Source organism: Berghia stephanieae, chromosome 2, assembly GCF_034508935.2.
Source record: "Berghia stephanieae isolate SIO BIC M18660-M18661 chromosome 2, UCSD_Bste_1.3, whole genome shotgun sequence".
Taxonomy (NCBI): domain Eukaryota; kingdom Metazoa; phylum Mollusca; class Gastropoda; order Nudibranchia; family Aeolidiidae; genus Berghia; species Berghia stephanieae.
Window position 1 is genome coordinate 61,104,123 of NC_088361.1, and position 15,000 is coordinate 61,119,122.

General features: G+C 34.1%; 1 protein-coding gene across 2 annotated transcripts in view; it reads right to left on the reverse strand.

Moving 5' to 3' along the window:
• Nucleotides 1–15,000, reverse strand: part of LOC144965276 (uncharacterized) — a 37,240-nt gene that overhangs the window by 20,690 nt on the left and 1,550 nt on the right. The window lies entirely within an intron of this gene.

Genomic DNA, 15,000 nt, shown 5'->3' on the forward strand with positions numbered 1-15,000 from the left:
TTGTGTGGCTTTTGTAGTCGTATGATATAACATTTGCCTTCGGATCGTTAGGACTCTTGTTCAAGTCCCGTTCTGGGTGGCGCAAAGTTGAGTCTTTTCAAAAAGTTCTTTAGTCACATTCTCTCACCGTACTCGAGTAGCATAATATATAATATGTCCGACAGGATTTACGGAGATTTCCCACGAGCACGATAATAATAATAATAATCAATTTGCATAAAACCAGGAAAGAAAAGGATGGGAAATACCAAGGGTTATGATATAACAAACACTGACGTGTACTATGAAAAAACCCAAACACATCTCAAAGATTTTGCAGAAAGCTCGCCCTTCGATTACTGATCGATTAAAATGATCCGCATCTTGTCAAAAACTTTCAAACCTGGGTTCTCATTGCAGGCTTGAGAGTTTTGTTGTTGTTGTTGACAAGATGAGGGTCTGTTTAATTTATTGATAATTGAAGGGAGAGGTTTATGGCCAAAATGATTAAAATGCGTTTTTTCAAAGTACGACAGCACAGGTGACTGGTTCGCGATTGTTTATAAAACAATTTACAGTGTGAATCGCTTAAACAGAAGAATTATATGATGATTTGAACGTCAATATAAATGTCTAGAAAACAGTAATTAAACGGCAACTCCGCTGTCTAAAACTGTAACTAACTATCTCCATATTGTATTATATGTTGGCGAATAATGTTCTTGGGAGAATTGAATTCAAAGTCAAAATGAACAGAATGAAGCAATAATCGTCTTTTGGGGTTCAAAGCAATGTATTCACTCTCTTCATTTCATACATTTATATTTAATCAATTAAAAAAAAATCCAAATCTATAAATCCAATTTTAAGAGTCGAGGCCTTCGTGAGATAATGCCGTCTGGAGATGGTTGGCCACACGTTATGGGATATTATTTTGATGAACACGAACAACTTCAGTTTTTTACAATTCTTTGATGAGTTAAACCCCTTATTTGTGAGACTTGTTTTTTCCACGAAAAGAAGCCCCGTTATTTATCTTGCTATAACTACAGGCCTGACTGGTGCACAAAAAGAGCAGTAACAGCTCTGGGTGAAGCCGGAGTCGCATTGGTCTCACGATAAAAATAATAGAAGTTAGAGTTTTAACTCTGTATACGGTTCAATGTTTACATTTACTTGATGATTGGGGGACAGAATATGAAAAAAGGCTTCCTAGCTGAACGATAAAACACTCCACCTCGGTAATCTGGTGTTCTATATGAATGAACTGTTCAAGGAAATTGAGTTTAAAATAAAAATTATCAGCATAGAAAATCAATTTTTGGTAGTTTTAGAATGAAGTCTACTATCTCCAGCTTATTAAACTCAAATTTTGAGAGTCAAGCTTAGAATTGAATTTTTATCATGACGCTCATTATACTGTTTTGAGACGTTTGGTAACAATCTTAAGGGTCGCAGTAAAAAATATTGAAAAGATCTTACAATTTTCATTCCTGTGATTCTGTCTTTGCTAATTAATATTCATTACAGTCGTTAAAAATAATTAGACTAAATGTGCGGAGGTGTTTTTGGTATCACCTTTAGAAATTTACTTACTAAAGATGCAATAATGAAACTCCCCACAACTCTTGTTTTATCACGTCTAGCCTATCGCAATGGTCTTTTATCTCACATAAGTCATGATACAATCTCGCGCTTGAAGGTCATACAGAATAGTGTAGCTAAATCAGTGACAAGACAAAAGAGAATGGCACACTCCCTACGTATTCTGAATGAGATGTACTGGCTGCCTGTCAAAGAAAGAATCATTTTAAAGAATGCTCTGTTTTGTTTTAAAAGCCTAAATGATGAAGCACCTGCCTATATTAAAAGCATGTTAGAAATATTTGTACCAAATAGGAATTTACAATCTTCTACGGAAAAAACGAAGCTTACACTTAGAAATTATTATAATTATAAATTTTATGACGCCGTTCCCTTACCCATACTGGGTCCCTTGTGTGGAATGACCTTCCCAGAAGGATTCGAGAAGCATGAACAATTGAAGAATTGATAGTTTCAAATCATTGTTAAAGCACTGCCTTTTTACCGTTACATTTTCATGATATTGATACGATATTACATACACTGCTGCTATTGATATCATTGTGGTATACGTTTTATATGTGTAACTTTTGTCTATTTATTTGTAAGGTGCACTGAGCACCAGAAAGTGATGTGAAAATGCGGGATATGAATGTCATGTATAATTATTATTATCATTATTAGCATTTGATATATATATATATATATACACACACACACACACACACACACACACATATATATATATATATATATATATATATATATATATATATATATACATATACATACTATATCTTTTATCTTCGCAATCTTTGACACTGTACCCTGCGTCACAATTCCCATACATATCTTACATATCAGGAAAATACATCTCAATTGCACCAGCATTGAAAAACCGAACATATTGGTAACGCATAACTGCTGAGGAGCGATAGAATAGTGCATGAAGCGAGATGAAGTCATAAATTTGATTTGGTTGAGTAAGCATAAGCTAGACGAGGAATACAAAGATATTAAAAGAAATAACATTATAACGAGCAAAGATCTGCAGGTGACATCATAAAAACGAAACTATAAAACCCTTGCTTTTAACATCTCATGACTGTGTTAAGTCAATAATTGAAAGATGAAATATCATTTAAAATACACAACATATTATTTCATTTTTCCTCTCCTCCTATTCCGATGCCTCTTGCCTAATTTTTTATAGCTGGAAACGAAGATTGATATTGGCCTAAAAATGAAGAAGGCAATAGCCCTTGCTTAGCAGTTATCAGTTGATGCACAAAAGCGTACATTTAAAAAACAAAACAAAACACAATTTTATTCTTTGCAATCTCTTAAAGTTGACTTTAACCCTTAAATTCTTATACACAGTGCCCAGGGTAAGTTCTATGGCTTTAAAAAATCCAACATTAGTTTGTCTTTTCTCTATCGGAGAAAATCATCAGACATGTTATTTTATCTATAAAACATGTGAAAACATAATGTGTTGATGAGAAAACTGCCAAAACATACCAATATGCCGAAAATGGCTGTATAAATTTCACTATTTTTGGGGGATTAAGAAGTTAAACGACACATTGGTAATTCTGCCCCCCCCCCCTCTCCCCCCCCCCCTCCCCCCCCCCCCCCCCTTCTCCCTATATTAAGCTTGGCCTCATCTATTTGCACACAAAATGTTTCAAAACATTTAAAAAGGTAAAAATAAAGGATTATCTTGTGTGCTTAAACCAGAGTAATTCAACACAACTCTTCTAAAGCTAGACGTCTATATGTTATTGGAAAGAAAAAAAAAACTCCCCAGACACTGACTTGACATTTCAGACATATGAAAGAATGTGTAATACACCTGTCCTGTCTTACACTGACAAAACACATTTTAAAATCTTAATCAGAAAAACTTTTACTTTAACTATCGACCAATTAAAAAGACCCCCAATTTGTAAGAAATTCTTAAACCCGAGACTTGTTGACAAAACGCCATTTCACAAAATATCGATCGATTAAGATGAACAACAACTTTTCCTTATTCAACTATGCTCCGCTCAGAACGAGAGCTGGACCGTTCGGTCGGAAGACGAGTATAATACCACTAGTCCACATCGTCGTACATAAGGAATTTGAGTTTTAAATTTAAAAAAAAAATCGTTTTTGGGGGTTTTGGAATGAAGTCAACTATCTCCAAAGAAGGTATATTATATCAAACTTAAATATTGAGAGTAAGTTTAGAATTGAATTTTTATTATCAGGCTCATACTACATGCCCAAGAATGGTAAAAGTCTCCATTTAACTTTCGTTGGTGGTAAATTTAATCATTCGGCATGAAAAGTAATATTTTCTGTCCGAAATATTAACAGTTCTTTTTGTCAGTGTACGGCATATTTGCCACCACGAAAAATAAGAGAGGGAAAACTTGTGTATTGAGCAGAACGAAGAATAACATGAAACAAAGAAAAAAAATCTTCTTAAAATACTGATATTTTCCGTCAAATCAATCTTCAGAAAAAGCGACAAGATGTCAATTCAAAAGGGCATTTTTGTTTCAATGGCGAATTATGAGGAAAAAAGACCGGTATGTGAACAGTGACTCTTATAAATGTCATAAGCTGATTTCGTATTGTTATAAGCCTGACCATTAAACTCTCGTACTCTGGAAAAACACGTATTAAAATAAATGGCCAAAAAAACCCGTCCTTCAATATCGATCGAATTAAATGTCTCTTATCTTGGCAAAAACTCTCAACCCTGGGGCTTCACGAGGTCCCAGAATTGAGAGTTTTTGCCAAGATGAGGGTCATTTAAATCGATCGATATTTGAAGGATGAGTTTTCTGGCCAAATTTTTAAATACGTGTATTTCCAAAGAACGATAATTGACTGATTGAATTAGACTTGTGTAAGTGGCATCCGGCAAACTTGTCTGAAAGTTTTTCAAGGAACGTAGCGATACGGTCCCATGTTTTATCAATATTATGAATATTATCATGTTGGAAATCCGACAAATGTCGGACATTTTATAGGTCTGTTAAATATGTTTTTATATTTCAAAGCAAAATTCCACGTTTTGTATCATGTTTAATACTCTGCCACTATGTTCCAATACGCTTCAAAGCATGCATAATGCTTTACAATACTCCACAATATTTTACAATTCATTTGTATACTTCCTCAGTACATACTATGTACTATATTATTATGATCGTCATTATCGTTATAATATGCCTGGGACAATAACAGAAAACAGTAAATATTATAAACCTGAGCCGTAAAGTATGTTTTTTGTCAGTTTTCTATTCATTGCCCACATCAATAATCTTTATCAGTTTAAATTTCATATCAAGATCACACAATATATTGTAAGCTTAAAAGCACTTCAACAAAAACAAGGTCACAAGGTATCGAAAGACGGGCCCCGTCCCTTACATTTTACCCTTATATAATGTAAAAATTAGCCAGCATAGAAACGGCGAATGTGTGCTGAGAAATGTAATCTTGTTCACAAATATGACATACATAGCAATTCTTACATAACACGACAATGACGGATCTTTGAAATACAATACTGAATACTATTGCATTACCAAAACTTCTAATTCTATGGTGTACAACTCTCTAAATACTATTGGAACGAAATTATATTGTAATCTTATACCTGAGAAAATGATTGTATATCTTGTTATTACTGCAACAAAAACCACCCACACTGCCATCTGAATTATATTTTAAATGTAGTTCCTAGTGCTTATAATAAAACAGTACTACTGAATGACATCGAATTTTTATACGGCGTTTGTTCTATGTGTTGTAAGGTATTACATACGTCATTTAACTTGATTCGATATGAATTAGTACCTGGTTTTGGACTCGTATTCTAAAAGTACTGGAACAAATTGAAGACTTCTGTGTATAACAGTAAGATACAAAAATCAAATAAGTCTCAAGCTTCGAAATCTTTGACCGGGTGAGGGCTATCTTGATTCATCGATATTTAGAGTAAATAACCTTCGGCCACATTAGATTAGGCATTTGTGACCAGCCGTCTCAAAACGGTATCATGTCGGGATAGCTTGGACCATAAAAAGTGAGTTTACCATTAATATAGTAAGAAATACGAACTTTGGGTCTTTTGCAATGAAAGAACTTTTATTTATTCTCCGTCATTTAGTAGAGATATTAACCCTGCATTTCATATTTATGGCTAAAAATACATTTCCACCACCTAGTTCATACCGACATAATACCGTTTTGAGACGGTGGGTCACATGTTATCAAAGCAAAGCCGTACTGAAATTCCTGTGAGACGAATTGGCATTTGCCCTACAACTAAAATATAAAGACCCGCCCTTAATACCGCCATTCCCTGTTATCAAATATTAAAACTCATTACCATTTTACTCAGTGAAATGACATTTGATGAATATTAAATAAAAGCATCCCACATATTGAATTGATAAAAACAATAAAATTTTTGAACAGTCTTTTATATTTCTATATTGCCATACAATTGTATTCAACTTATCGAAAGCACTCAAGCGAAAGGTTATAATTATTTTACTTTTTAATGCTGCCCTTATATGTTTCGAGTATCTACGTTATAATCTTTAAAGCTGTTTTGGGGGCTTCAATGAGTCAATGAGACCGCCTTACGTCAATGAAGTTTAATATTATTAAAAAGTTATATCTGTACGATCAAAACATAATATATTGTGTGCAAGGCCATTCATTACAGACGACCTACTCATTTCATGGGCCTTGCTCATGAGAGGCAAGTTTTGTCAACGGTAACCAGATGAACCACTTAGCTTTGCGCTGAATTATTGTGACTCTCTTCTTTGGGTCGAAAACGCTATTTCACATCATAAAGGATTTTTCAAGAGTTGGCACTTTTCAAGTCCTGAGTCGCACAAAGTCTTATTCGTGCAATGTATTTAGGTAAAATACTCGCAAAATCCGCCAGTCAGATATAACGTACAAACACATAACACTGTGTAAACTCAAACGATTATAGTCTGATTAATACAATTTAGTGAGAACTAATCATTAAAATGGCTGTCTAAAAACAACAACAAAAAGCTGAGTGATGTCAATTTCGTTCAATATATTAAGGATAAGTTTGAACTTGCTTGAGTTTTACATGAATTAATGATCGAACAAATGTTTCATTTGTGTTGACATTTACTTAATTTATTGCCCGCATGAGGAAGACAAAAAAAAGTTGAAAACTTTAGAGGCAGACATTTAACAGCTAGATATAATTGTTTTATGTACCTGCGAGTGTTTGATTAAGAAAGGTAAAAGGGAGGTGCTGGTTATGAATGGTGGAAAAAGCCATGTGCCCACTAAGATGAGTGATACAATGTTGGTAACAACAAGATATGAAGTGAGTAGAAAAGTGCCAGAAGACAATAGAGAATAAAAATTTTTTTTTCGCGGCGGTGGTGGGGTTTGAACCTGCGACCTTATTGGTACGACAACTCCGCCTGGCAGGTGAGAGCGTGGCTCTACCGTGTGAGCTATCCACGAACACAAAAATATTCGTTTCAAACCCAAAGTCATTTCTAGATCCCTCTCTCACCCACTTCTTGAGATCGCCGATTCGTTCGCCACCATCGCGAAGTAATTTTGACCAGCAGTTAAGCTTAATAGCCAATATTCTCATCACAAACATATAACATAGAAACGATTGAGACATTGAGTATGCTCCGGTGTATGGGGTGAATTTTTAATTCAGAAAAGTGAGTGGAGCAGGCACTTATGTTGGTAACAACAAGATATGAAGTGAGTAGAAAAGTGCCAGAAGACAATAGAGAATAAAATTTTTTTTCCCGCGGCGGTGGTGGGGTTTGAACCTGCGACCTTATTGGTACGACAACTCCGCCTGGCAGGTGAGAGCGTGGCTCTACCGTGTGAGCTATCCACGAACACAAAAATATTCGTTTCAAACCCAAAGTACAATGTTGTATTCTGACGTCACCATCTATAATGGAATATTAAAGACCAGAAAATTAATCAGTTAACTGCCGGACTCTGGAAAAACTCGTATTTAACAATTTGGCCAGAAAATTCGTTCTTCCAATTATCGATCGATTTAATAAATGACCCTCATCTTGGAAAAAACCCTCAAATCCGGACGAAGGCGAAGTCCCAGGTTTGAGAGTTTTTGCCAGGATGAGGGCCATTTAAATCAATCGATATTTGAAGGGCGAGTTTTCTGGCTAAATTTTAAAAACTGGTTGGTTTTTTTTTTCCAGAGTACGACAGTAAACTGATTATATTCCTTGAATTATTGAAACTACTGCTTCGTGTGGAGTGTACAAAGAGGAAACGCACCCAGTCCTTCATAGTCTGAAGGTCATCAGAGCCGACTTAATCCGGAGAATCAAACGCTCATGATTATTTGCTTTCTAGCTATGTTGTGTTCTTAAATCATTAATTAATAAGACGTTTTATTCCAAGAACCAACAAGCCAACTTGTTACAGTAAAGAACATTTATTAAACAACATAACATAAGATACACAGAGTATACAGGATGACGGTTGGATACAGAATGACTCTCAACAAGGTAGTTACTAGAACAGACGCTAGTTGTGAACGAATACTACATCAGATGGACGATACAAGTTACGATACTTGAATACAATAACTTTCATTCACAACAGGCTACTTATTTACAGGTCTGATAACCCAAATTGTTACGGACTCATTGTTGTAACGGAAATACTCTCAACCCAACGCAAAATATTGTCCATTATAACAATATTAAATGCGCTCAATTATCAGATATGGAAATATTCGTACGTATCTCACGGCAGTTTGAATAAGAAACTAGTCTCTCACAAAGTGTTTTCTGTCAGATCGAACAGATCCAGCCGCCCAAATACTGTTGCATAGGGTTCGAAAAAAAAAATCGACTGAATCAGGGATCGATATTTTGGTCCCTTTGCTTCAGAGGCGGTTGTATTACCAATTTAGCTATCGGAACCATCGTTTTTTTTCATGCTAGAAAAATCGAGAAGCTAAAAAGGTTTCATCATCATCATCATCATCATCATCATCATCATCATCATCATCATCATCATCATCATCATCATCATCATCATCATCATCATCATTATCTTCACTTCAGTAAATGCATGAACTGAAAAGAAATCGTCATAATAAAATAATTAGAAATAAAATGATAACATGCACTGTACTTTAAGGGGAATCTTTTACCAATAATAAAAAAAAAATAGATTTAGCTGTTCCGGAAACATCAGCTGCGAAAAATAGGCTTGTTAACATTTAAACAAAGGGTGATTGTTCTGCTATTCTACCAGCGTTAACATTTTTGTTTTTGGTTATTTTAAATAGGCGCTAAACCCTTGATACGCTAAGCTGCAATAACAAAGACTATTATATTATGTATAGGTCAATGTAAGCATAAACGGCTTTCCTGCAGTTGTTGCGATAAAGCGACAAAAATAATTTTGCCATCCAACACCACCATTAATTCTACAGTTACAATTTCAAGAATGTCATTATTAAAGCACGAAGATCAACAACGATGGTTACTACTTCTACTACTCCTCTTCCTTCTCTTACTACTACTACTACTACTACTACTACTACTACTACTACTACTACTACTACTACTACTACTACTACTACTACTGCTACTTACTACTACTACTACTTCTACTACTACTGCTACTACTACTACTACTACTACTACTACTACTACTACTACTACTACTACTACTACTTCTACTACTACTGCTACTACTACTACTACTACTACTACTACTACTACTACTACTACTACTACTACTACTACTACTACTGCTACTACTACTATTATTACTACTACTACTACTGCTACTACTACTATTATTACTACTACTACTACTCCTACTACTACTACTACTACTACTACTACTACTACTACTACTACTACTACTACTACTACTACTACTACTACTACTACTACTACTCTAAATTACTGCTTTTCTTAAGCGATTTCTACTTACTAGTAATAATGGGAAATCGAGTCATGTTACTGTTGAGATTTAACTCAAGTAACATCACAAATCATCATCAAAGCGCAAAAAAGTTGTACAACTTTGTGGTCTTATGCTACGATATTTGGCTGGTCACCCAGATTCGAATTCCACTGTGAGAACGATCGACGCAAAGTTGAGTCCTCTGAAAAACTGCTTTATTAACTTTTTAACACCATACTAAAAAGTAAAATGATTTCCTGGTCTGTAATACTGCGAAAGTTTTGATGTCTCTCTATAATGCACAAAATCGTAATTCAAACATATGTACGAGTATAATATGCATTGGTTCACACAAAGGACGTCCAAAATGAAACCGGTATCTTGTCATAATTCAAACAAGTTTTGATTAGACAACATTCGCGTAAATCCTACTTCGAGAGTTACTCTTTAATCTTGTAGATCGATGTATTTTTGCCAACATGACAAAATCGAAAAGATACCCGACCTAAAGAATTGTTCGTCAAGCTTTGGAAACCAAGCTTTGAACTCTAACAAGATCTTCTTTCGTGTCGTAGATCTAGCTCTTTCCTCTTTAAACGGTTCTTTAAGGGCCAAAATTCGCAAAACGTCACACATAATCATATCTAGACTGTGGTAACCAAATATTCCAGAAGATTTTTTTTTTGTGCTTGACAGTCTCCTACATTGATATGTGCCTATACTGCACCATCTTGTTGAAATCAATTCAGGTCGTTTCGGGAAACTTCCACTCTTTGAGGCTTGTGTTCTTCTGTTTACACGTTTGGAATCCATCTGTCACACATTGTCCAAAACCCCCAATATACCACGACACTTTTATGAATCATTTGTAAGATTTTATAGCAAATTCTCAAATTGTACCTCTCTCATCACACACACATGACGACTCAAATTGGGTTCTGATCACTTTTGACGCTTTGTGTCGACCAGAGTTGGTTTTGTTAGTATGTTAGTTTTATAGTTGTACGGCCGTCTTTGAACCAAGAACACAAATGACCAACCGGAGACTTAGACAATGCATTTTCACTATATGCTTCGGTTATTTCAAGATGGATTTCACAAGGTTTTCTTCTTTTTGTAAACGAAACGCTCTGCCGTCCTGCGTTGACCACTCAGTGATTGAAGTCGCCATCTTAAAAACAATAACATTCAAAATTGCTTTCATTGGTGGTGCTGGAATTTCACAACAAGGAAGAAAGCTACATTTTCTGTTTCTTTGTTTACAGATTGAAACAATGTATTTTGAATCATTATCCGGTTTCTTTTCGGACGTACAAACAAATGAAGTACGTACGGATCTCAAGAGGCTAACGGCGAAAGAATTATTCCGGCGTCCTTGAGAGTACTTAACAAGATCTAATTGTCTGATATAATTAATGGGAGTGACATACTTGGTTCAATGGGTAGTAATAATACAATAATGACAATAATGGGGTAATGATGCAATGGCGATCAAATATAAATAATTGTGGCGTTAATAATGATTATATGATGATATATGATGATGGCGATGGACGTAGAAGGATAGACTGAAATAGGAGAGAAACAAACATACATACACACACACATACATACATACATACATACATACATACATACATACATACATACATACATACATACATACATACATAAATCATAATGAACATTCATACATACATATATACATACATACATACATACATACATACATACATACAAACATACATTATATACATACATACATTATAATATACATTCATACATATATTACATACATACATACATGTTTACACATACACACATACACAGACACACACAAACACACATACACACATACACACACACACACACACATATATATATATATATATATATATATATATGTATAATTTTGATGATCCTGCATGGATACTATTATTAATTATAGACATGTACAATATCGTTATTTGTCGAGCGTGTCGCCTACAATTAAGATTGACAAAGTATCACAATGGAACGAACCCCTGTCGATTAATATCGGAGACACGCTGCTTTTGTTCAGAAATCTATTCAATGATAAATTAAGGAAACTAATTATCACATAAACACATACACGACACGTAAAAATTCATGAAAGTCACAGACCTGCAGATAGGAATATTAAAACAGAAGAGATAGAACGTGAGAAGAGATGAAGAGATACTAGGGGAATAAAGAAATGGAAGGGAGAGACAAGAGAGAAAGAGATAGATACTTACACACATACGCACATACACACACACAGAAGATACATAGATAGGCAGACAGATATATAGATAGAAATATATATATATAGATAGATATATAGATAGAGATACAGAGACAAAGACAGCGAGGAAGATAGATAGATAGATAGATAGATAGATAGATAGATAGATAGATAGATAGATAGATAGATAGAGAAAGATAGATAGATAGATAGAGAGAGAGAGAGAGATAGAGAGAGAGAGAGAGAGAGAGAGAGAGAGAGAGAGAGAGAGAGAGAGAGAGAGAGAGAGAGAGAGAGAAAGAGTAAAATAAAATGAAATTGTGAAAAAAGTAAACTTTCTTGATAAAGTCTCGTCACCAGGTCAACGAAAATAATTTTTAAAAGTTGTCTTTAATTCTAAATCGCAAGTACAAATCATTTCAGGAATGCGTGAAGAATTTAGTTGACTAGATTAAAATCTTGTATTGTATTGAAAATTCGTTCTATCTTCTTACTTAGAGACAGTGGCGGTTCTAGCCTATTCATAGTGGTGGGGCAAAGATGATTCGGTCATATATTATATATATATATATATATATATATATATATATATATATATATATATATATATATATATATATATATATATATATATATAATTTCAACTTTTGAAAAAATAAAATATTTCAACCACAAATAATCACATTCACTATGAAATGACAATACCAGTAGATTTTAATTATTCCAAACGTAATCAAAAAGGAATCACGAAAGAGAATACAACAAAAAAAAAAAAAAAATAAAGCGACGAGACAAAATGCGACAACACCTTGACAATACAAGTCCATTTCGTTCACTCAAAAAATTAAAGAGATGCTTTAATCCCTCAACGGCGAGATTGATATTTCTGTTACATTTTCAGAAGTACGTAGTAACTTTAAAGTTTTCATCGAGAAGCAACAACCGCGATATGACTCGAGTTTCATTCAGAGCTCAAATTGCATCATTTTTACTGCTCTCTTGGTGGTTAAAATGATTGTGCCGGTGGTGGTAGTGGTTGGAATAGTGGTAGCGGTGGTGGTGGTGGTGGAGGAGGAGGAGGAGGAGGAGGAAGAGTAGACGGTGAGGGAGGATGTAATTATGGTAGTGGTTTTGGTGGTGCTTTTGGTTAGAATGATAGTTGTGGAGACGATGACGAAAATTATATGATGATGTTGATATTGTTTTTATTGCTATTGTAGTACTTGGTGTTAATATTGTTGTTGTTGTTAATGATGATGATAATGATGGCAACGACGATGTCGTCGACAATGATGATTACCGTACGATATTACAAAGTTTATTCAATCTTAAGCTTTCGCCATTAAATCATACAATTTGATGACAACATACATGAAAGTGGACAAAAATGGTAAATGGAACCAAACAATAAATTGATACCATTAATAACCACAAAAATACAACAATCGTAATACCACCAATACGTACAATAATAATAATAATAATAATAATAATAATAATAATAATAATAATAATAATAATAATAATAATAATAATAATAATAATAATAATACTAATAATAATAATAATAATAATAATAATAATAATAATGATAATAATAATAATAACAATAATAATATTACCATCATCATTACTACTACCACCATCACTATTACCACCACCACCATCACCATCATTATTACGTTTCCAATCAGTTTTTCTCGTTTTTAAAAAATTTGATACCTTAATAGACGAAAATTCCGGTGATTTTTTTAAAGGATAGTTAAAATATCTACGATTTTATTAACCCTGAAAACTACAATTTTTATTTTCCTATTTCAAGTAGGCAGGTCTGCTATGACAAGTATCAGTTCCATAGTAAAAAAAAGACAAATAAAAACAAAGTTTACTTAATCTTAGGCTTTCGCCAATAATTCATACAATACAATTAAGACAAATTAAATAATGCTACCAATCTCTCCTCATGCATTCGTTAGACTATAACAATAACGACCGTGTTATCTTTACTCCTTACCCAACCAACCCCTAGCTTCTCGCCTCTTCATCGCGAACTATCTTATGTATGTATTTGCTTCAGGACGGGCAAGTACGGAATCTGCCCACCCTTCCTTTAAACGTCTTTATTTCCTCTATAACTTAGAATTCAACTCTCTCCTTTCTCAGAAGAGTATTTCTTGTATACTAATTCAATTGTTGATTGTTGAGTAAACCAAAATGGTGGTTGTATTTTATATATTATTTAGTCGTGACGTCTGAATAAAAGTGTTTTATTAGAGGAAATGCAATAGAAAATACATTGTTTTGCAAAAATATTTAGTCTGGCAATAAAAATACAGCGGTAATTACTTTAAGAAATTTTTAAAAAGGAACAAATTAATTTGTTTAAAAAAACAAAACAAAACAAAACAAGAAACAAATAAGACAACAATTTAAATAAATGAATTTTGAGAAGCACTAAAGAAAACGAGAAAAAAAAAGAAATAATTTAAATGGATAAACAAATATATTAAAACAACACAAGTTAATCCTAACTTGATATAATATTAGTAAATTGATAAATTTAATTCAATACTGTAACCTTCCCAATGTTATTACAGCAATGGTACCAGTACAAGTAAGGCAATAAATAAGAAAAAGTTCGTTTGCCAAAATCTCTATTTAGTGCTCACTGGTTTATAAGGTGGGCTCATTTGAATTAGCCCGACCTAGAACTAGAGAGGCCAGACAGCAAAATCACCGTCAGGCGACGTGACGATGAGATGACGATGTGGGCAGAGTGGAATGGTTGGGAAAGGGGGGGGGGGGGGGTGATAAAAAAGAGCAGGAGCGTATCCTGGTTTATGCCTTACGGGGTGGGGGGGGGTTCGCAATCTATCAAAAATACATACAAATTGATTTCAGTACGAAGTATCAAGTTTAAGTACTAACTTTTAAAATGATCTAATTTAAATTAGATTATTTCGGACCTGGTAATACAGCTTATAACTTGAAAAAACAGGCTGGTATTTGCCCACCCTGCCCATTATTACCAGCCGTCCCTGCTTAGAGAAACCAATTTTTACTGTTTTGATTTACACGATAAACGAGATTATCTTCTGCTCAACAATTGAGGCCTGATACAGGCTCTGAAGAACTACTTTTTGGACTACCCTGTCCATCCAACAGTAATTGGCTAGCTTGGGTCTATTTCATCTGGCGGA